General features: G+C 46.2%; 1 protein-coding gene across 2 annotated transcripts in view; it reads left to right on the forward strand.

Annotated features, from left to right (window-relative positions):
- The window catches only part of SC5D (sterol-C5-desaturase), a 220,354-nt gene that overhangs the window by 167,753 nt on the left and 29,730 nt on the right, over positions 1-22,871 (forward strand). The gene's annotated exons all lie outside the window — the stretch shown is intronic.

Genomic DNA, 22,871 nt, shown 5'->3' on the forward strand with positions numbered 1-22,871 from the left:
TTAAGATGTTTGAGTCTCCTGTGATAGAATTGTGGTGTTCCTCGTTCTCCAACTCTGAGGGTGGACATGGAATTCTCTATTTGGATTCTCGACATGCGAGTGGGCTCTCCAACTATTATCAATTGGATCATATCCCACTACTGACACCATATGCGAGGAACTCATGATGGCAACAAGTAAAACAGCAAGTGTCAACCATCAAATGAAAAATGAGGCAGTCCTAGTGGTGTTGTGTCAAATAAAAGGACCTATACTAAGAAACCTATTGCCAAACCTCACAGCAAATACGAAAAGGGGTGTGGGATAGTTTTCAAGAAAAGAAAGAAGTGTTCTCAAATAATATGTCAGGATGCGGTAGCCTGGGCCTCCCTTCCCCACGTTTTGTGCACAGTGTAAGACAGGAGTTTGGAGCACAGTACAATCTCGTACTTCTCCAGCACGAGACAACCGTTCCAAATCTCTGTTCGCAGGACCGTCGATGGCCAAGTCTCATTTCCTTTGAAAGTCTCTTGCCTTCGGGGTCTGACCTATTCAAATAACAAAACAAATACACAGTCTCTTTTCATTGGACTTTGGGTGACGGCTTTCACCCCGGAATTCCCCTCTTCTGGGCGCAAAACTCTAGAAAGTTCTTTAATGATATCAAGACCCCGGATAGCTATGTTTTCTCACTTTCGAGGGCCTTTCTGGTTCCAAAATAAACTTCCTTTAACAAATTAAAGTTTGTTTCCAATGTTCACTGGGTGATAGGTTCGCCTCTGGGTCCCCCTCTTCTGGACACTGACCCTTCTCAATTGTTCATCACAGTTTTACATAGGGTGTTGTCTTCACCCCTGGTTCCCCCTCTTCTTGTCACTGACCCTTCTCAGCAATCGTTTGTAGGGTGATGGCTTCACCTCTGGGTCCACCTCTTCTGGGTGCTGACCCTTTCAATTAACTTTTGGGCCAAAGCTTCACCCCTGGATCTCCCTCGGTCGGGCTTAGACCCCTCTTGACTACCATTCTTTGGGTGAGGACTTAACCCCCTGGATCTCCCTCCATCAGGCTCGGATCCCTCTTGACTACCATTTTTTGGGTGATGGCTTCACCCCTGGATCTTCCTCCATCGGGCTCAGATCCTTGCCAACTTCACACTCGCTTGTATTTGTGGGATTCGATTCCCTTGCTTTCACACTGGTGTATATCGAAGTCTTTCGATTGTACCGGGATTTTGCTTGACCCTCAGTATGGCCACTTTGACCTAATACGTTGTCTCTCCTATGGCCTTCTGGTATCTGTAGTTTCTCTCATATGGGCTTGACCAGAGTCTCTAGAGTTAGCACCCACGTGCTGCCGGTTTCTCTCTGCAGCTGGTCTCGCCTTCAATACTGGTTACATTTCTTCACACAGTTCATTAAACTCGATTGAAACTTGCCACTTTGCAATTCTCTCCCTCAACACAGCCCGATTCTTATCGATTCTCCCCTCAAATCACCGGCGGTGATGAACCGCTTGGCTTTTGGCTTTCCTGGAGTCAAGGCCAGTACCATAGGCGCGGGAGCTTCCCTCGTTCCTGCTTATCGACATAAGCTTGCCCTGTGTACCATTGACGTCTGCTGCGCGACACTCATGCTGTTGTTCGCAGTCTTAGGCTCTCTTCCATGAAGGTTCTGTGGGCCTGGGATGCAAAGGGCAAGGTCACTTCTCTCCTCGCCACCCTCTCTATTCCTGATGCCTTTTCTCCTTCTCTTGAACTGCTGCGCCTGCGTAGCTGTGCCGTCGAGGTGTCTGCCGTGCTCGCCTTGCTCTTTCTTACTCCACCTTTTATCCCTGTGGGGAAAGAAAAGGGCTGTCAGGTGTGCATGTTTCAGGTAAATTGCCTGACTCTGCCTGATGCCGGGGTTGGGGCTTGTCAATTAGACAGGGTTTACATTAGTCCGTTGTCTTGGGTGTGTAAAGGTGTTCGTGTTGGAATAGGGTGGTTGGAGTGTCAAAGTATCCTACAGGGTTAGAAGGGAAAGAGGTGTCACATGGGATTATGGTTTTCGTATTTGAGTTTGGGGTTTAGGATGGTTTCCGAGACAAACGAGAATCACTGTTCTTATCGTGACCTGAATATCGAGGATTGTGGGGATGGTAGTGAGTTGTCAAAGCAGCCTGGCAGCTCGAAAAAGTGACCATCAGAGGGACGGGATTGGTAGGGTTGTTGAAGCAGACGGGAATAACTGGGATCATGAAATAACCGAGGGGGATTATGGGAACGGTAGTGCCTAACCCAAGTAGAATTGGTGTTCGGGCAGAATAACTAGAGGAATGTGGAAAAGAATGTCCGGGAGTATCTGGATAAGAACCAAGGAAATTGGGAGTCTGGGAGTTGTGGCTCGTAACAAGTTCACCAGATGTAAATGGGTTGTTGGCTTTACCTTTGGGTAAGGAAGATTCAATGGGTGGAAGAGATGTTGAGCGGGAATAGTTTATAAAAGCTTCAGAGACTTCACTCCCCTCACCATCCTCTGTGTGCTGGTACCTGGAGTATTCTGTTGTGCATAACCCTGGGTTCCCCTACCCAGGTGATCCTCCCCCACTGGTCCACCCTCTGGAACTGAATCCAACAGCGATGGCCGTGTCCTGGCCACCTGAGTAAGGGATTCCTGAGGTCTTACTGGGAGAATACCCTCAGGTTTCTCACAGATGATCCCTGTTGGTTTTTTGTAATAAACCACAGTTTTAACTTGCTGTTGCTGAGTCCTCGTTTTATTCTGGGGAAAGGGTTGTTGGGCCCTTGGGAGTCGGACTAATCCTCAGACGACCTCTGGCATACCTGGTAACCATCCCATCAAGTTAGTAGCAGAGTCAATGGTTGAGCTACGCTGAGGGGCCTGGAGGACTGCGTGATGCCTCACAGGTTTCAGGACAGCAGGAAAAGCGTGCCCCATGTAACGGCCGTCAAGAGCCAGCCTGGGAAATATCCTGCCTGCGGTCCGTGAGCGATCCAGCAGACCAGGAGGGCAGTGTAGCAGCTTTGGGAGATGCGGCAAGTATTCATCCAGCCACACAGCAACTAATGGGAGAGGGAGAGTAACGTGGGTGTGAGGGTGGTATCGTGCATTGTTGAGTATTAAAGTATTGTCTAACATTGTTAAGTTTAGCAGGCACAGGAGCAGAGGTAGATGTCATTTTATGTGGTTAGTGTCAGGCTTTATCAAATCTGATGTTGTCCCCGGAAGCTGCTGAACCCCCGCAGTCCCCTTTGGATGCTAACCTCTTAACTGGTATCAAACAGTTCAGTTGAGAGCACCCCCAAGGGAAAGGGGGAAAATGGGACAAAATAATAAACTTCAGGTTTTGCTCAGCTTCTTTATCTGTCAACCTGTTGGTAAAAATAACAACAAATTCACTTTAGTCACTAACCTTAGAATTCCTTGGCTCTGACTTCTCTTTATCAATTTAAGTAAATAAACACGCCACCATACCTGATTATCCTCTGTGAATAAAGTAGAGGACGTGTGTGAATTCTACTGAAGAAAACAGAAATATAGAGTCTCAGATGCTTTTACTAATTTCTTCAATTCTGAATTGAAAAACTGCTAATCTCTCTCAGTTTAATGAGTTAATCTTCTAGCAGTTCAGATGTCGTTTACCCAAACAACCCGCTGGAAATATTATACCTGTTGTTCGTATTAATTTCTAGCTTCAACACAAATTCCAAAAATGACACTCTGGCTATTCAATTTAAAATTGTTTGTTTCCTGAATATGTAAAGTGTTCATTAATTGGATCTTCTGCTTGCAAAGAAGAACACTCATAAAAGAAGCGTTCATTTAACCAGAGTTTGCGCATGCGTGAAGATATTGTTTTCTCCTTCTAAAATGGATGCGCTCATGAACAAGGAATAGAGTTAAAAAAAATGAAACTGGCATGGGCGCATGCGTAATGGATTAGTATTCACTCTTCTTAATGTGAATTGTTCAAAACTGTAAAGAAGAAATTCCTCAGTTCCTGATACTAATCCTTGAAGAGGCAGCCCAGTGATGATCACGCGCCAGGTTAGAATGTTAGTAAATAAAACATAACGCCTCGGAGTCGCGTGGCTACCACACTGTCACTTGCGCAGACAGTGTAAGATTTCTAACGCTAATCCGACGTTAAGAAAAGCACTGTTTCCGTAAAATGGAACAATACTCAATAATCTTTTATACGGCCGAAAAAACACACGACGCTAAAATGATAAACAGACCTCCACACTCCAACTTGCCAGGTGCAAAAAATGTGACGCAGGTCAATAAATTTAAATACAGTTCTAGAAGTTCTAAAAAAAAAAAAAATTCTTGAAAGAACGAAATGAACAACTATTTAAACAAAAACTAAGAAAACAGGAACAAGTTAATTAGTGGTATTGATATTTAACTCCTGCTTGAATCTCACAAAGTTCCGTAAAATATAAAGAATTCACTTAGCTTGCTTCTTTCTTTCACTGGAACGTTTTCTAAGTTTCTTCTTAATTCTCCAACACTTTCCTGATCCAAATAAATAATTTTAGGCACAAAGGCCTAAATAAAGTTTTCTAAATCTTAAGAGCTTCAAACATAAGACCTTCCAGCTGGGCTTCTGACAATGAAAGGCGGTTTAGAATGTTCCAACAATGCCTTTCTTGTACTTCTGACCAATCACCGATCCTTTTGGAAGTCTCCATTTTGGCTTGGGAAGCTCTCCACACTCTGCACAGAAAGTTAAGGCCCAAACCATACTTTATGTTAATCATATCCTCATTCCAACACATTCAACCAAATCCCACGAAACCTGACAGTACAGCAGGGAAAGCGTGCCCCATGTAACGGCCGTCAAGAGCCAGCCTGGGAAATATCCTGCCTGCGGTCCGTGAGCGATCCAGCAGACCAGGAGGGCAGTGTGGCAGCTTTGGGAGATGCGGCAAGTATTGACCCAGCCACACAGCAACTAATGGGAGAGGGAGAGTAACGTGGGTGTGAGGGTGGTATCGTGCATTGTTGAGTATTAAAGTATTGTCTAACATTGTTAAGTTTAGCAGGCACAGGAGCAGAGGTAGATGTCATTTTATGTGGTTAGGGCACATTAAGTTTCGAAGTAAAAGGTTCTGGTGAACAACCTAGACTACTGACTCGAGGGCACGGATGATAGAAGTTATGTAAATATTGGATTTCCTGTGGCTTGGCCATTTTAGCTTGGGTCATAGATGATGTATCCCCGTAAGGTTTAGCAAATGGAGTTGGCCTAGACTGCGAAAAGGTGATTCATCTGGTTAAGTCTCGCGAAGGCAGTTATCTACAAGATGATGTAGTAGGTACAGATTGAACACAAGAAAATATTGGTATACTCTGCTAGGAGGCAGGAAAACAGCTGTGGGGTTTGTGTTGGGGTTGTGTCTATTTTCTGGGCAACGGAGTTCTTGCATTGTGGGCGCTGTAAGTGATTTTTAGCACTACCTTGCTTAGTGAATTGGTGACGTCACCCGTAGGTTTGTGCATAGGATTTGGAGAGCACGAGGTGTTGTGGACATGGTGGTGAGAAACTTGAAATCGATATAGGAGGTTGTCCAGTGCTGGTGCGTGGAAGTCGCATGCGCAAGACTTGTGGGTGTGCCTGAGGTGGCGGAGAGTTGTGTGAGGGTGGTGTGTGGAGCACACCTGAAAGGTTGTTTGTTGTGGAGCCAGAGAGGCTCAAAGAAAGTTGAAAGAATTACTATTGCACTGTGTTTTTCCCCTAACAGCAGAGTGTCAAAAACTTTGACTTGAGGTCAATTAAGAATAAATGCAATGTATCAAGGAAAACGTGAGATGCAGGCTACACTCGTTAACAGCGGGTGCTGGGAAATGGATATATGAAATGGAAAGAATGACAGTGGGACAGAGATTAGCAGTGGGGGACGTACAGGGACTACTAGTGGCAATCCTCGGCTGATGACATATGAAGAAGGATGGGGTTCCCAGGAGTGACTATCCAGGACCCGGCACATGATGATTTGCTGTTTGCAAACTGCTGAGCTGCCATATAGCAAGCTCTAAGGACGCAATACACAGACATGTCAGTCATTAACGCGATTATGGCTCACAAGATGGGGGAAGACGAAGACCCCTTATACTATATTCATGCGATTCAAGAGCTTTGCCACCTTGAACCGTGGGACAAAACACTAGCTTTATTTTACCACATATTGTGCCAAGAGTTGCCAGATCCGGTACAAAAGCAGCTTAAGAAACTAGTAGGTATGGAGGCAAAACCTTGGCCAGAAATACAGCTCACAATAGTACACCATTGTAGGCTATTGTAAGATAAGATGTGGACGAAGCGCAAGGAAAGGAAGCAAGAGGAAGCAAAGTTAGTGAAGAAGAAATTATCCAAGTATGCCGGTACTGACGAGCACAGGAGGACATGGAACACCACAATAACAGTACACTCCGCCGCCTACGGGGGGAGGATTCATGGGTCAGAGGAACAGGCAGCACAGGTTTTGAGGAAGACTAGGGCCACCCAGGGGACGTCGGTATGGGCCACAGATTCATCACAACCAAGGAGGTTTCCAGGAGGCTTTTGAGGATATGGGCAGCAGTGCCCAGGGGAGTATTCTGGGGGTTTCCAAGGGCAGGGGAGGGAGCCACCACAGTGCGTGTTGTGCGGGCAGATAGGGCACATTTTGAAAGTGTGCAGAAGCAGGCAGGTGCAACAGAATGGGGGGCGCAATACCAGCGGGCATATCAAGAAACAGGATGAGTATTATACACAAGACAAAGCACAACAACAACAAGGACTGACAATGAGCGCATACCCGCAGCCAGACTAGCCCATGACGCAGATACCACAGATACAGGAACTCGTACTGCAGTATTTGCAGACACCACAGATGACCCAGACACAAGGTAGCACACAGCTGACACTGCAACAACAGCACAGCATGCAACCAAACAACGGGATACTGGCACGCACAGACCCCATAGCAACCACCCCTGTTAGGAAGCTTGAAGGGGTCTCCATGGTGGGGAATAATCAATTTTCAGGGAGTGGGATGTCCTTATACCCTCAATAGGACAGCCCACAGACGGACTTGATGTGTTCCATCCTCTCGATTACACCCAGCCCTGCGGAGGAACCACGTATAAGGGTGTTGATAGGTGACAAAACCGTTTCCTTTCGTGTAGACACAGGGGAGACTAAGTTCTGCATCCGGGGGAGAAGCTATAGGTTGTCAGGCGATGCCATGAATACTCAAGGATTCTCTGTGGCTAAGGAAGTGGTTCCTTTCACAGACAATATTTCACTTTCAATAGGAGAACACGATTTATCTTTGCCATTACTTTACTCTTGACAGACACCTGTGAACATACTGGGGAGAGACATTATGAGCAGACTTAACATGACAATTTCATTTACGGACAAGGGAATAGTGTGCTCCACACCAGGGATACATTTCTTCAATGTAAGGGAAATCATTCAAGCATATTGTGGATGCAAGGTACAGAGGGGGATGCCAGTGGACGAGGAGCTGTTCCAATATGGGACAGAGAGATTGCAGTAGTGTGGCCCCCAGGGATTCAAGGGAAGATGTGGCGCATCCCGGACAAGTATTTGGTCAGACCAGAGATATCATTGGATGAGGCAGAAGGGACGATAGTGCCACTAGAATTGGAGGCTGTGACTGTGGGAGATGAGTGGATAGCAGTACATGGGATGGACAACACTGGACGATCATGGCGAACAGTGATCGCCGTAGCTGATGGGTACAGGCTGACCACATTGACAGACGAAGAACTATTCTGAGACAACAGATCAGACCATGAGATGGTTTTTGAAATGAGTGTCACATATTGGATAAAGATGTACCACACAGTATGGCGATGGCGCTGAAAGCACCACCGTCCTTCTGCAAGGAGGATCTGGCCAAGGTCGGCGGGGTGAAGATAAAACTCAACCCAGGAGCAATTTTACCCAGAGTCCAACAATACCCACTCTCAAGGGAGGCAGACGAGGGAATTTATGAGACAATTTCAGCACTAGTGAAGCAGGGCTTCCTAGTACCATGCAATACGGCTGCATATCCCATTAAGAAAGCAAAAGGGGGGTCATGGTGTTTTTATACAGGACTTGCACCCTCTTATTCCTATTGTAGAAGCGGAGTATCCTTTGGTTCCAAATCCAGCGACAATTTTATGCAGAGTTCCAGCAGAAGCTGCCTGTTTCACAGTCATAGACTTGAAGAATGCTTTCTTCTCTAAACTACTACACCCAGACTCACAAGACTTGACTTCCTTTCTTTATAGAAATACACAGTGGAAACATACAAGACTTCCTCAAGGGTACTGTGAGTCACCCTCCATATTCAATAGGGTCTTCCAGATGGACCTAGGCAATGTACAGGTGGAGAACACGGTCATACTGTATATAGATGACATTTTGATCTGCAGCACGACAGAAGAACAGTGTAGAAATGGCTCTGAAGGTGGACAAAACCAAACTACAGTACTGGCAGAAAGAAGTGCTATACATTGGACAGATGATCTCCCAAAATGGGCGACGGATGACGCAAGAAAGGGTGGAGGCTGTATCGGTTTTATAACACGGCACACTTCAGCCAGGAACTTTTTCCACTGATAATGAATGTGGCGCACAATAAAAACACTTTTTATTTTTATTTGAACCCTGGGTTATTTCTATGAGTGGGCCTCCAACCTGTCTCACACCCACCTTAACAAACACCCTGTGTCACAATTGACCAAAAACCGGGCTGGTGTATAACAGTAAGATATTTATTAATTTTATGGTTCAATGAAAGATCAGAGCAAAATTAAATAATTGGGCAGCAACCACCAGTGTGGTGGCAATACAAATGCAAAGGTTCACACAATACAGTTAATTCAAACTCCTTACAAAATGTACAGAAATCTTTAATAGCAAACATAAACACAATCGTTTAAAAAAAGATAACAGATTGCATTCATGTGAAGCACTCCCCCTGCAACACTCACCCCCAAACTTCTACTTACTGAATTCTTTGTGGATGGAAGGCAGTGGCAAGGAGTCAGAATGAAGAGGGAAATAACCGATTTTTAGTTTAGCCCACCACTCCTAGATGGGAGACCAGTAAAGAAATTGAAAACCTTATTTAGGAGCAAAATGGCATAATCTGTTTACACTTGTTACTTGTGCAGCAGTTTACAATTGCGGTGGGATAGCTAGGATAGACATTCATGTGGCTGCACGATAAGGAAGCTTACAGATACTAAACAGGGCACCAAGCCAATGTGAACAGAGGTCAGAAAATTGATTTTTGGAAAAAGACAAGAATGCAAAAGAAAGCGCGCGGCAGAATGGCAATTCTTTTTAACACAGAACTTGTGATGACAGGCAGCCACTGAGAAGGGCTGAACTGTCAAAATTGGAAATCGGTTTTTAGGATAAGAAACACAGACACATAACAGATAGGATTCTGATAGAAAGGGGTTACTCTTAATGGGGTGATAGTTTGGGTTTTTATATGGGAAGAATGCAAATTGGAATTTATAGAAAAGCACAATACACAAGCAAATTCGGTTTTTGTTGCACTAGACTATTTCTGTTGAGACTATATTTTAATGGCTATAATTAGTAAAAACACTCGACAAAATTGTTGATTTCGAATGTCAACAATAATGAACGTGAATTTTTCAATGGGGAAATTAATTGATTTGGGGACTGGGTCATGTGATACTTATGATGTAAGCTTGAGTTTGGGAATCTGGACAGCCAGCGAGGTCTCTGGACAGCGGGCCAAGGGATCTGGTCACTGGGACAGCTGGGCTCTCCTGGATGGGATCAGCTGGGCAAGGGATCTGGTCACTGGGCTCTCCTAGATGGGATTAGCTGGGCAAGGGATCTGGTCACTGGGATCTCCTAGATGGGGTCAGCTGGGCAACAGATCTGGTCACTGGGCTCTCCTAGATGGGATCAGCTGCCTTTCCTCCTTTCTCCCTAGATTCTTGTGTATGCCTCGATCTGGATGAGTGGTTCTGCCTGGATGGATGGATCTCTGCTTTCCTGGATCTTGAATGGATTTCAGTGGCTTGTCCCTTGTGTTTCTCTGTCTCCCTCTTATATAGCCAAAGTGGCATCATAGAATTTTACAATCTGGGGGGACGTACTCTGGAGTTACTCCCATCCTAGGATAGTCCAGCCTATGGATCCTCCCACCTCCCTCTGGGCTGATTGGTTCAGGGGAAATTACATCATTTATGTATGTGCATGTATGATCTTTCTTTGTCTCACAAAGCTACTTTTGACCAAAAATGAGTTATAGAGCCACACTTCACATTTACACTAGTCACCATTATAAGAAGTTGGTATACAGATTCCATAAATCAGGGAATTGGACAGTCCTATCACCAACTCTGTGTGATGTCTCATCGCCCTTTTGCACAATTTCGCCATCATGAAAAGCATATCTAAAATTTGGCAAATGCATACACATATGCCCAATAACGTATCACATCTTTTCACCAAGTTTCATGTCTGTGCCATTTATAATTCACCCCGAAATGCATTTTAACTGCCATTCTAGTTCCCCAAGTGCTAGAAACGTGTGCTTGGTCTCTTTGTGTTTGTCCACAACTCACATGAAATACTGGCATCATATAATATTACTGCTTATTCAGGGCATTGGGAGAAATGTCTTAATGTAAAAAGTTCTTTAAAGTCAATGGGCTGGATTAGACACATGTGTGGGCGGTCCCACAAACCCCCAAGCCAAATTGTCTCCTCCTGGGTCAGTCTGCACAAAGGACTTTTATGACGCCCATTGACGCTCTGCAGTTTGTCCTGGGAATGGGTGCAGGAGGAAATTGCACCTCTTGGTGAAATACTAGTTCCACTTGGGCCCTTTGTTCCTTTTTTGCAGGGATGCCAGCCAGTCTTGCGAGGCAGTGCATTTTCATACTTTGGGCCTTTTAGGTGTTCTTGTGGGCCGGTTTACTTATGGATGCAACTTTTCTTTTTCCTTGGGATGCAGGGCCTCCTTGAAGTCAGTTCCTGGGCCAAAAAACAGTTCTGTTGGTTTCTGAGTTTTTAAAAATCTTTTTCAAAGGAAACCAAGTCTTGTGGGGATAGACATACTCTACATTAAATTGCAAAACCCCCACCCACTTATTCAATTACATTTCTGTGCGAGCACAAGCTGTCATTTGACATTTCACTTTTAAACTGCATTTTCCTGATTTGAAAAAGCACAGTTTTACACGTGTGTTCATTTCCTTGCATTTTGAGTTTACAAAACGCGGTTTCTGCAGATCATAGTTTCATTTCACTTAGTCTTCTGGTTGGTTTGGCATATACGGTTGATTTATGGACTTAAAAAGATGCTGCACAGGATTCCTTTGATATTGACATTGGAAAAAGAACCGCCGCGTTATTTCTTTCATTTACTGCAATTCTGAGTGTGATGGTTTCACAGTTAAAGAAAACAAAAGCTGTGTTAAGTGGAAACAGAAGTTTCGGCCTTTCGAGTGATTTCCCAGTACAGCAATGCCTTTCTAGAGATTTATTGCTTCACTTCTTGGCAATTAAAAGAAATAAAGCACGCAAGGGTGTGTTTCAATGTAGGACACAACTTTGTGATGTTTCCATGAAATAACGAACAATTTTGCAAACGCCGTTTTGAATGCTGGCCCTTTTATGATGCTTTAAATGAAGGTAAAACAAATGCAGAGCCATTCTTTGGGTGGCATGCTTGTGTTCAGTGGTCGTCGCACATATGCGCCATGGAAAGAAAGGCACAGCTGTTTCTTTTGCATTATTTCAATGCGGTTTTTGTTTTGCTGGGGAGTCCTGTAATGGGCCTTAAATGTACTGCACAAGGCAATACACAGGACAGCAAAACCAATGACAGTAAGAGAGAGGCAGCAATTCTTGGGGTTATGCAATTACTGTAGAGCATGGTCTTTGCCTACCCCACTTACACCAGGCCTCTAGTGACTGCATTGAAGGAAACTCAAAGAGGAACAATAATAGGATGGACCACAGAAATGACTGAGGCATTCAATGAGATGAAAGAAGCGATATGCGCAGCTCCAGTGTTAGGGATCCCAGACTATAAAAAGCAATTCTTTTTGTTCTCACCTCCGATGCGGTAGTGATGACAGCAGTACTGACCCAGAAGACAAGCTTGGGGCACAAGCCACTAGCATACTACAGTGGGAAGTTGGACCCAGTAATCAGAGGACAATATCCGTGCCAACAAGCTTTGGCTGTAGTCACATTTGCAGTGGACAAGTCGGCGAGTATTACCATGGGGTGCAGCATGCCCTCTTTGCAATACTGGAAAGGCCAAAGAGTACCCTGACTATGCAAAGAGCATCAGGGTACAAGGTGCTACTATCAAACCCATCAATAAAGGTAGTGAGGTGCTGACTTGTCTATCCAGCGACCTTTATCACTGACATCTTACAAGAAGGTGTCTACGCACATCACTGCACTGCAAACTTACAGGAATTTAGTGATACCCGCAAGATACAAGAGGACGCACTTGAGGGGGGAGATGTGCTTTACATTGGCGGATCATTAACAATTGACCACACAGATGGGGTCAGGCATACGGGGACAGCAGTGGCAAGGCTAAGGGAGGATGGAACCAGTGAGGTAGTGGTTAGTGCGCGATTGCCATCACATTATTCAGCATAGGCAGCAGAACTAGTGGCCTTAATATTGGAATTGGAGCACAGCAGAAAGAGGGAGGTGACAATTTACTCAGATTCAGCATACATAACGTCAACAGTACACTCAGGACTGTCCCAATGGATGAGGAGGGGTTTTAGGCGGGCTGACTGGTCACCAGTACAGCATGCACTCATATTGGGCAGATTAGTGGATGTCATACATTATCCTGAGCAACTAGCAATAGTGAAATGCCAAGCACACACACAAGGGGAGGGCACTGTCTCAAGGGGTAATGAAGCAGCAGATGCGGAAGCAAAATGCGCTGCTTATTTTGGAGAACACCTGGAAATGAGGCCTTGTCACATGCCCGTGGCTATGCAAAGACAGTGATACTAAAGGAGGGGTACAATTAGGGATGTCACGGTATTGATTTTTTGACGGTATGATAACCTGCATGCGAAATGACGGTATACCGTGGTTATCGCGGTATAGCACACACGCGTGTTTAACCATTATCTTAGATAATATTTTGCCAGGGAAAGTCACACATTTTCACCAAGACACAAAACACAAACAAGAGTCTCCACCAAGAAGTTGCCTTAGTTCTTCTTACATAAATTTATGTTACTTTAACGCAGCAGACGGGGATCCTGGTGGTCCAACTTAACTTGGTCATACAATATACAACCTTTATAGAAGTTTAGAGAGGTAGGAGGTCAAGAAATGTGGAGTCATGCAAGTGTTGTAGTAGAAGTCACTTATGTCTCAGTCGCACTAATGGTAATTAGACCATCAATATGAAGAAAAACAAATCTCAAATGATGTAAAATACTGTCATGCCATACAAAGTAGATTGCACACGATAACACTTGTACCGATAAGGTCATGCCACAGAAATAAATGACTAGACTGACTACCAAAATGCTATTCTAGTGACATTCACATAACACATATGCTGAAGAAAAAGCAATTGCACAGACCCTAACCTCGGGTGTGAAAAAGTACACATAATGTCATTATATGTAGGCTCGCATCCGTGGGGAGGGGGCTTATGTGAGCATTTGATTTTGCTGAGGCAGACGGGCATGGAAGTCTTGAAAATAGCAGCTTTCAAGTTTTACTGTGTTAGTGCAAGTACATTTTTCTGCATGTGCACAGACAGAGTAAAAGTTTAATGCTGCCGGTTTCAGGAAAGTCTTCCCTCCTCACCTCTCTGCCAACAGCAAGTGTGCATATCTGCTCCTTCCAGTGGTGCACCTAGGGTAACATTTCGGTGGGTGGGGGACGGGGGGGCTAAATGTTGGTGGAGGCGCTAACTTCAGAGAATGTGGGGGAGTGGCAAACATACTTGTGTGGGGGCATCTAACTTCTTTACACATTCCAATGAGACTATTCTGGTCAAGCTTGAAGGCTAAAAGCTGTTAACTCTGCCCTATACCTCTGAAATCACCCACTTATTTATTTATTACATTTGTTATACGCCCAAACCCGGAGGTATCACGGCGTAGGTTACATGAACAGGCTTAACTGGGTACAGGGGAAAGTACAGTGCAGTGAGGGTTAGGGTGGTTGATTAAGCCACCAGCGGCACAGTTCAAGGCATGGCATGGTTATAATACAATAAAGGCAGTGCGGGGCTATAACATAGATATAGGTCAATATAGACAGAGGAAGATAGCCGGGTGAAGTGGGAGAATGAGGCTCTCAGAGTCAAGGCATGGCATGGTTATAGTGCAATACTGGAAGTGCAGTTCGGGGCATAACATAATTATAGAACAATGCAGGCAGAGGGAAATATCCTTGAAGGGTGAAGTGAAAGAATGAGGATCTCATTGTCATGGATTGTTAAAACTTGTTGGAGAGCCAAGTTTTGATTAGGCTCTTGCACCGCTGGTGGGGTGGCTTGTTTCTGATATGCATGGGAAGACAGTTCCAGATTTTTGGTGCAGCAACAGGAAAGCTGCCCCCCCCTGCTCTAGTGCTTTTGAACCTCGGGATGAAGAGGTTGAGTTCTGGAACCTGATCTGAGGGATCTCCGGCCGCAGGAAAGGACCGAGACCCCTGAAGTCCTGTGCATGGCCAGTGTAGGCCATCCCCTGTTTAAAGAGGCGACCACCCTCCCCCTGGGTAAAAGCGCCCTAAGGAGCGCTCACCTGCAGGAGAACAACCACACGTCTCTGACACACCACCTAGCATTATTTTCCAGTGATCCCATTAGCCCTGCCCAAGTATTGGGGTTCCCCGCTTCCTATGCCACCCCCTCGCTGCATCATGGCTTCGGGTCAGATCGGGGGCCTGGTGCCGGATCCCCCATGACCCTGGTTTCCCTTCCAGTTGGAGAGCTGCCACTCGCCCCTGCCAGCAGCAGCGCCGGGCACGGAATAAAGAGCCCTTTCACGCCACCAGTGCCGATGACAGAAGAGGCCCAGGCCAACATCCTGCTCTCAGGAAGGAGGCGCTCTCCTCCAAGTGCCCATGGGGCTTTGTCAACAGTTCGAGTGTCCCCTACTGATAGAGAGCGGGCAAAAGATTGAATGTCAAAGCAGTGAGCGCCTTCTGGCCCTGGGGCAACAGGAGTAGAGCATTTGGTGCCCAGGAGTGGTTTCTACAGCTGTTAACACCCCGCAGGCCACGTCTCCCCCGAAACCTAATTTGAATCGTGCGTCTCTTATCCCCCTTCTGAAGAACAAGTTCTCAGATCCACAGGACGGACATGCAGCCTTGCTGCCACAAAACATTCCTCTCCCCCTCACCACCTCCCCTCCCCCCCATTCCAATGGCCCCTATCCACTCCTTCTCCTTTCACAGAGTACGGTCTGGATACCCCGGGCAAGGGGCGCACAATATGCCAACCTCCAGACCTGCCTGGATGCTCAGAGACTACTACGGTGGACACATGAAGGCACAACATGAAAGCTTTACAACACAACATAACAAAAGGCTGCGATACCCCACTATCAGATCCTGACAGCAGCAGGTGCATCACCGACCCCACAGAGTTTTCTTCCCAGCATACCATTTCTAGAACTGCCAGTTGCCTAGCCCTGTGTTAGTTGCGTACAGCCTCAGCCAGTCCTGTTTTTCTTAAACATCAGTAATTATGGTAGGAGCAATTAAACTACATGTCCCAGCATGCAACGTATTGGGTCTCCAAGGGTCAGTCATGCATTGCATATGGCCACACAACAGCAATACCTATACAGTGCCGGCGGGTGCAGGGGCCTGCTCTAGGGACATGGGCTGGCGTATCCTTTCCGAGACAGTCAGAAGACATAGAGAGAGGCTTGTCAGAAACTCTCGGGTATATTATTTGCTTTTACTCTCGTCCCCCTTGGGCGGGCCCACTCTTATATTCGGGGCTAAACACTCAGTTGTGAAATTCTAGGAGCTGAAATTGGCTCTTGCCTCTGTCAGGGTAACATGGCCGTGTTCGCAGCTGGCAGGGGACACAAATCACGATGAGTCACATTGTTTTATTTGTTTCACAATTTCTCAACAGACACGTGCTATCATAGGAGTGTTAGCCTGGGGAAAAAACTTCAGACAGCTCTGCAGGCCAAGCCACCAGAGGTGGCGATCTGTGCATGGCATAAATGCAGGCCAATCAAGAAGAGATGGACCTCTGAGAGGCTAAAGGCAAGTACAGGGCAAGTCATTAGAGGACTTAAGAACTGCTGTGAGAATGAGCAGTCTCCTATGCTCCCTCTACACTTCCAATCACTCCCCTGGCGCGCATCTACACTTCCAATCACTCCCCTGGTATGCAGTGCTAACCCCACATGTATGCATGCATTCGAATACAGGTGCTAACAGTGAAATGAGTTAGTAATGCAGCCCCTTTGTCTTTTGGTCCGGCCACGGCTCTTTAGGTCAGCCAGGTCGAATCAATAGCCAAACATTTTGGTGGCCGGGGGGAGGGGGCGGGGGTCTGGGGTAGAGTCCGATCAGAACAATGGTTTTGCCCACTGCAGAACATAACATACAGAGTAAACTGCTAGGGTACGGTCAAAACATGCTTTGTACCACCATTCCCTAGTACATTCCAAGACTTAACTGCTTTTCTGGTAGAATGCACTATGCCACATATAGCATTCATAATAACCGAGCAATTGTATAATTAAAAGACAGTTCTAAGGCCACACAGTAAATGGCCACTTTCGATTTGCTCGGGTGAAGTGTGCTGTGCCGCTCTAAATGTTTGTCTTTTAGTTTTGCGAGGGGTTTCAAATAGTTTTGAAAGGGGGGGCGAGGGGGATAATAAAAACTGTGCAGGATCATTACGAAATGCATTTTCTTGGAGAGATACGTGCTTGCTAGTTTTTAAAACTGAGTCAGTACATGAGTGAGAACCCTGCGCATTCGCATAATGTGCCGCCACCATGTCCGTTCCTCTCATGCTAACTGGCATCAGAGAGAAGTGCAGTGCCCCATATTTTACCCCTCACCATGCCCCCTAAAACAGAAGAGACTACACACACACACACGGGGCTTTGCAGGCAGAGTGCAGAAATTGATCCCCATTATTAATTTTCTGTCTAATGCGGCAGACTACAAGGGGAAAGCTGCATCCTGACTTTCTCTTCTCTTCGCTGAGGCTGCCTATGCCTGTCTCGTGCCCCCTTTCCCTCCCAATACCCTCCTCGCGCCTAGCCCTGTTTGAGCTGAGGATAGGAATTACAGTTACACCTGTGGCTGGTTTGTAACTGGGGTTGGCGAACAGGGCTGGGAAGGGGGAAAGGAAGGGTAGGTAGGGGTACCTTACCTGCTGCTGCACGTACGTAGGTATATAGGCTCCTGCAGGTGCTGCCATTGCACCCACGATCGTCAAGGAGCAGGCCACAACTCTGGCACTGAACAACCCTGCGCAGGTCCAGTGGGCCTCCATTCCAGAATCCAGGAGGGCACTGTCTGAAGTAAATCTGCTCCCTGCTCAGTCTAATAGCTGCCTGGCTTTTCAGAGTTCTTCTTGGTGACTGAAGTCATGCTGTGTTGATAGAAACTTCAGAAACTTATTTTTGTAACCTCCTCTCTGCTGCAGGCCCGTGTCTGTCTTACACATGCGTCAGGAATGTTCCAAGCAGCCTGGGCCCGGGCAAACTCCGCCTCCAGTCCCAGGCTCACTGAACAGAAGCCTGCCAGCCCAGCCCAGTGACTCATAGCCCTGCTTGCATTCATTGTAAAGTCTGGGCCCGGGCAAACTCCGCCTCCAGTCCCAGGCTCAGAACAGAAGCCAGCCAGCCCAGCCCAGTGACTCACACCCCTGCTTGCATTCATTGTGAAGCCTGGGCCTGGGCAAACTCCGCCTCCAGTCCCAGGCTCACTGAACAGAAGCCTGCCAGCCCAGCCCAGTGACTCATAGCCCTGCTTGCATTCATTGTAAAGTCTGGGCCCGGGCAAACTCCGCCTCCAGTCCCAGGCTCAGAACAGAAGCCAGCCAGCCCAGCCCAGTGACTCACACCCCTGCTTGCATTCATTGTGAAGCCTGGGCCTGGGCAAACTCCGCCTCCAGCCCCAGACTCGCTAAACAGAAGCCAGCCAGCCCAGCCCAGTGACTCACACCCCTGCTTGCATTCATTGTAAAGTGCACTACAAAAACATAATTTATATCGGGATTCGGTATACCGTTACAAACAAGGTAACGGTTATTTAAAGATAATTAAATTGTTCACGGTGTCTATACCGGTATACCGGTATACCGTTACAACCCTAGGTACAATGTATTGCCAGCAACACAAATAATGGAGCTGCAGGGAGGGGATGTACAGTATCTCCCACAGATGCCCTATAGCGGCAGAATAACACAGGGAAAGTGGTTATGCCAATCGCATTGTTGCACACAGCACTGACACAGTTACATTATCCAACACATACAGGGAAGGAGGTGCTTGCCACCTATATTGGAGAAACATGGTTCTGTCCTAACTTGGCGGAACAAGTGGCCGAATTTGTGAGTAACTGTTTGACCTGCAAGCAGTTTACTGCAGGACATATTTTGAGAGTTGTGAGAGGAGCCATAACTCATCCACTTGGTGTCCATTTCAACGCTTCCAGGTCGAGTATGTCGACATGATCCAAGTCTGCCAAGGATACCGCTGTATGGTAGTGGTTCTATGCCCATTCTGTTGGTGGATTGAGGCAGGCCCCTGTTCTCATCCTGACGCCCTAAGAGCGTCAACATTTCTGGTCCGGGAAGTGTACCCATGATGGGGCATGTGTGAGGTCCTGTGTTCTGACAATGGCCCTCACTTCGCCAACAAAATGTTTAAGCACATCACAACGCTGCTGGGCATTCAACACAAATTCTCTTGTGCTTATCACCTGCAAGCAAACGGAGTGTCAGCGCCTCAATAGCCTTCTGAAAGAGTGTTTTGCCAAAACTAAAAAGAGTGCCAACAAGAACTGGCTGCATTGTTTACCCCTAGCAGTGTTTGCATTACGCAACAAGCCCGGGTTCGACCATCATTTAACCCCACATGAGGTGTTGACAGGACGGTGCATGCAACTTCCCCTAGCTTCTCCCACTAGGGTGCTCAAAGATGCAAAGTAGTGCAACTGTTTTGGGTCAGGAAATGTACGATTATGTTACTTCCTTGATTGCTAGTACCTCGTTTATCTCTCGCCAGATACAACAACAGGGAGGAGCTACAGCTAAAGGAGAAAGCGACAGTGCCAAAGCCACAGTGGATTTACTTAAGCAACCACCTATATTTTCTGGGGACCGTGTCCTCCTTCGGAACTTTCTAAGGTGCTGGGATGCACCCATCCACATTGTCGAAGCAGTAACTGAAAGAGCGCTGAAGCTTGTGGGAAAGTCAGTCTGGAATCATATGAATGATGTCAAGCCCTACAAAGCTGTGGCCTCACCTGGCGACGAGATCGACAGGACGAACGATCATCAGCAAGAGGTACAGCAAGATAATTCGGAACTAACACTGCCGAGCGGAGGACACCCAATGGTTACTCGCTCACAGGCAGTAGAGTTAGGGCAAGGACTTCCTACACATCCAGAGTGAGGATACACTGTTTGTTATTTTTCTCTCTACATACATTCGTTGAGAAAATGCGACAGTCATACTCCATAATTGTTCATGTTGCCCACTGAACCACAACCTGATACTTTTTCGGGCCAGTTTGTCCACTTCATTAGAAGTCCAACAGATTTTAAGCACGTCCTCCCAGCATATATTACCACGTTTTCATAGCATATTTGGCACAAGCTTACCCACAGCTCGAACGAGGAAACCCATCTGTCCTTGCAGTACTTAGAGACCCTAGAATTAGAACTGTGTGGGAACAGCTATTTGTGTTCGCCATGAGTGACTATATGATTCAAGGGGCTTAAGACTAATCCAACACTAATAAATTAATGCACAGTTTTTGCGCATTCCAGGCGGGCAACTGATATCTTCAAGCTGCACAAAGATCCAGCAGCACAGGTAAATGGGTGAAATAATTAAAAACATGCTTATCTTGTCGTGTCTTTTATTCCCAAGTGGGGTCTTTGCATTCACCTATTGGCGAATATCGCTTGTGTCTAGTGAAACTGCTGCCTCTACTAACATTACCCCAACCTCAGCAGGTGGAACAACCATGTCAGGTCGACATGGGAGCACTGTAAGCACAGTAAGGAGAGGTAAGCGCAGTGCTGACACAGATCGGGGGTCGGGGGAGTGGACCTATATCTCACTGACACTGCTTGAGTGTCTAATGACATGTGGTATAAACACATGACCAAAATAGGCAAGGAAACCACTGGGGAGAGCTGTTATGTCTGCTCCCTAATCCCCTGTGCCATGAGTGTCTCCAGAACGTTCATAGCAACTGAAAGACCAGCAGCAAGAGCACAATGCCTCATGTACCCATCCATGGTTACAAACAGAAGAAGGTTCCAAGGGAAAACAGCAACACTGAGATGGATGTCCCAAACAACATTCCCCAATGAAGACAGTTACATAAAGAATCTTGACATGTTGAACAATTATTCGCAGTTAGACCAAGCTATACAGTATATAGCTGATCGGCCACAGAAAGGTGACATGAAAACATTGAAGAAGCTGCCCTGCCCGAAGAGGGGGGGTAAAAGAAATAGGAGGAAAACCAAGTTGTTGGGAGAGACCACAGATGCTCGTGTACGGCCAAGTATACATAGAGGAGGGATGGCAAGATGGAGTAGGTGGCAGCAAAGCACACACACTAGTACAATCGCCAGTGAATATAGTACAAGGAGAAAATGACAAATCCCTGAAGGAATGGGATGCAAGTGCCAAACTGCTCACATGGGTAGACAATGAAGCTGGGCCGATGCCCATAATACCTCTGAAGAAACCAGTATTGTGCTACAAGAATGAAGGAGCAGTAAGAGTTGGAGATAACAAAGAATGTCGGTACACAGAAAAGCATCCGGCCAGAGTGTATTGTTTGTGCTTTGCTTATTCAGCACCCTGTGGATTTCATTGGGGAGTTGATGCTGGTCCTTGTTCTGCAACTAGCTGATTTTTGCCAGCAGTTACTGTTGGTTCCTTATTTTTCCTCAAGTGGATGTCATTGGGCAGTTAATGTCGGCAACACATTAATCCCTGCATGTATTTCATGTTAGAATTAGTTCCGGTGACTCATTCTGCACCCAGACATTCTCGGCTGGGTTTCAGTGCATATGATGTTTTTGTTGTTGTTGCAGTGGAGGGCAGTTTAGAATCAGTCAACTAATTCCCTGTTTTTCTTCTTTAAAATCCCTTAACGGCAATGTATTAATGACAGTGTATTTTGATGGGTAGTTAAGCGTGTCTTACTGTCACTGGAGATGCCAAATGTGAACATAGCCGATCTGTAAAACCTCTGTCTGAAAACAGTTCTTCCTGTTCGCCTACAATTGTGCTAAAATCCAATGCTCTGCCCCAATAGCAGTCCTCCAAAAAATGCTCCTGTTCACAGTGTTTCATTTTGATAATTCACAAGGACCCTAATGATCCTGCATTGACCTATTGCGTTTCGTTGGTGAATTGGAAAATTTCCGAATGCATTTGAAGCCCGTTTTAGAGCATAGTAAGTATCCAATGACCACAAATAAAGTGATGTGCTGTTTCTCTTGATGCTGCCATCATTTTGATTTTTTTGCTTCTGTTCTTGTGCATCACTTGTCATTTCTTAATGGGCTATTGAGGATCAGCTTTAAGTCACTTGAAAATAGAGGTTGATAAAGCGAACATCATCTTTTTAGGTCCATTGCCAATCTTTGGTATCTTGCACTCAGATGGGACATTTGTGAACAAATGAGGTTGGTTAAATGCATGCTCTAAGCCATCCTAACCGTTCCGAGTCTCTTTGCAGGCTTGATGACTTTTTGCGGGGTGCAGCTGGACCCCCACTGTGAAAAAACTTTAAGAAAAGTAGCCTTCTTGGAGTTGCCCTAACTTTAGAGAAGGGGACGCAGAGGAGACCAATATGCCCCCGTAAATGACCAAAATGCAGCCATTCAGCTATAGGGTCCATGGGCTACTGGGATGGTTTGTTGGTCACTAGTGCCCCTCGGCTCACAAAGCAGGTCAGCTTGCTTCATATGTGATCCGGCCCCATGTACACTTATGGAGAGCTGGGAGGACAAAGAGTATGGCCATTTGAAGGTGCACTGTGGCCACTGGCCATAACATTAGGCCATGACTACTGCTCAGAAGACTTGATGTGGGGATGGGGCACTGGGCATGTACGCAGGCCCTGGTCATTGGCCACTTTGCATAGTTTGGCAAGTCCTGATGCATAGTCAACAATCAAGCCATAGTCAAAATGTATTCTCCCACCTTATTCCCAGATTATTACTCTTGGTGTTCTGCCTCTCCATTTCCATTCTCAACCTCCTCCTTGTGATATTCCTTGCCTCTAATGTTCCCTCTTCTCAGTTTCCTTTTCTGGGTAGGCTTGGTGTCCAATCGCCTCTCTATTCTCTTTCTTCTTCTTGTAATAGTCTTCACCTCTGATCTTCCTTCTGTTGTCATCCCCCTTCTCTTGATATGCTGCCATGGAAAGGGAGAAGGGATTACTTGTAGTTCCCTTCTCCCCGATCCATGGCGGCCACGTTTTTTGTAGTTTTTTCTCGGGTCGAGAAACAGTCAACTTGACATTTCTCAACGAGAGAAAAAAACACTGTTAGGACCCTGGTACAACGTGCTGGGGTACTAATAGCAATAGATCCCTCGTAGGGGAGAGGCAGCATTAACGGTCTGGTAATGCCCAAGGGCTTTCGT

The sequence above is a fragment of the Ambystoma mexicanum genome, chromosome 9, assembly GCF_040938575.1.
Source record: "Ambystoma mexicanum isolate Mex_15411 chromosome 9, UKY_AmexF1_1, whole genome shotgun sequence".
Lineage (NCBI taxonomy): Eukaryota > Metazoa > Chordata > Amphibia > Caudata > Ambystomatidae > Ambystoma > Ambystoma mexicanum.